A 2093-nucleotide genomic window follows, 5' to 3' on the forward strand; every position below is an offset into this window, starting at 1 on the left:
GTCAACATGATCTGGTATGATCTCAGTATTTATACACCTGTTCTGAAAGGCCCCAGAGTTGCAACACCACTAAGCAAGGGGCACCACCAAGCAAGCGGCACTATGAAGACCAAGGAGATTCAACAGAGAAAACATAATCTGAGGAAAAATCACAAATTTGATAGGGCCCCCTTTACAGTTGTTAATTAACCAATATTTTACCAGGTATATTGACAGAAAACATAGTGCTCTTCTTTCTCTTGCACTCTAAGGACCCGGGGTTGGATGGAGGCATGTTGGCTGGGTGKGGTTGGAGGAATGGGATGGGAGGTTGGGGGTGGAGGCCCACTTGTTTTTCTTTTCTTATCCTGTTTGTACTGAATGTATTATTACTTACTTAAACTCTGTATGTATTTTTCTTCTTTTGAGTGACAGCCTACGAGTATATGTTTTATAAACATAGAATTTGAAATGGACAATGCACCGCCCCAACAAAAAAATAACAAAACAAATTAAATGTAGGTAAAAAATAGGCTTCCTTAACAATCTACATCTTCTAAAGTTTCAAGAGCTCAAAGGACATCTGGTTTATTCTGTATATTAGCTGCAAGAATTATTGTTGAAAAGGAAGGTGTTTCATCCTGTTTACACCTGTCAGCACAGAATAWGTGACAGAGGGCTCTCACATCTAGTTCTGTACTCCTGCTTACTGTCTCCATCCTTTTCCCCGTCAGGTATTGAGCCCAGAGGTAACATGGTGCTGAAGCCGGCTGAGTTCGTCGTGGAGACAGTGGAGGCGGGGCTAGGGGAGGTGCTGGTCTACGTGGAGGACCCAGAGGGACACACAGAGGAGGTGGAGCATTCTCACTCACATTAACCCTTAACTCCTCAATCTCTTACTCCTCCGTCCTGAAGTTGCTGTTTATTTGCCCACACAGTTCTTCACATTCAGTTTCTATCTCTCCCCTTCCTCYGGTTCCGGCCCTCTCTTTCTGTTCCAGGCCAGAGTGATCCCCAACAATGACAAGAACAGGACGTACTCTGTCATCTACCTGCCCAAAGTGGAGGGCCTTCACAAGGTAACACACTTACAGTACCTGTATATATATATACTGGAAAATATTTGAAATCTCAGTTTATAAACTTCAGTAGTTTAGGATTTCCTCCAGCGGTCTAACAGGGGTCTATCCATGTTCCTCTCCCCAGGTGAAGGTGCTGTTCGCTGGGCAGGACATAGACAGGAGTCCTTTCGTGGTGAGTGTGTCCAAGGCCATGGGAGATCCCAACAAGGTGCAGGCCAGAGGACCAGGACTGGAGCCTGTAGGCAACGTGGCTAACAAGCCTACCTACTTCGACATCTACACAGCAGGTAACACACACATACACATCTGGGGAGGACCATGTTCATGGTAKGGAAGTAGATCATCTATCTACCTTTCCTATTGAAATCCCCTAGTTTCATCAATAGGGTTGTAAGTAAATCTACGTATATTTTAGAATGATCATTAGCTTTGCAATATTAGCTGATATTTATTCTTTCAATCATGATGACAAGGTACATGTATGTATTTGTTCTCTCTAATGTGTTACGCCCATTTCTGTCCCCTGAACACACAGTAGAAGGTGTTAGTTAATCTCTTTTTGTCCCCAGGTGCCGGTGCTGGAGACGTGGGTGTAATCATCGTGGACTCCCAGGGCAGAAGAGACACCGTGGAGATCATTCTGGAAAACAAGGGGGACAGTATTTTCCGTTGCACCTATTGCCCTATCCTGGAGGGGTCTCATGTTATCTATGTGACGTTTGCTGGGCAGCAGATACCCAGAAGCCCTTTCACTGTCCACATCTCAGAGGGTAACACACACACACACACAGACACACAGATTTTGATGATCCTACTGATTTTTTACAGTAATCCACTGACTCCCTCCCTCTCTTTCTAATCTGAGTAATATTGAGTTTTAATGCCTAGACTGACCTCACTACTAAACATTTGATCTCCATAACAGACATTGATAACCTGCCATAACAGACAGGCCACCGACATGGTCTGAAGTCTTTTGGGTTCTTCGGAAAATTGTTGGGTTAGGGTTGGTGAACCCTTGGTTTGTGGGAG

At 44.5% G+C, this 2093-nt stretch overlaps 1 pseudogene; it reads left to right on the forward strand.

Moving 5' to 3' along the window:
- The window catches only part of LOC112080586 (filamin-C-like), a 98763-nt pseudogene that overhangs the window by 74223 nt on the left and 22447 nt on the right, over positions 1-2093 (forward strand).

Source organism: Salvelinus sp. IW2-2015, unplaced genomic scaffold, assembly GCF_002910315.2.
Source record: "Salvelinus sp. IW2-2015 unplaced genomic scaffold, ASM291031v2 Un_scaffold16391, whole genome shotgun sequence".
NCBI lineage: Eukaryota > Metazoa > Chordata > Actinopteri > Salmoniformes > Salmonidae > Salvelinus > Salvelinus sp. IW2-2015.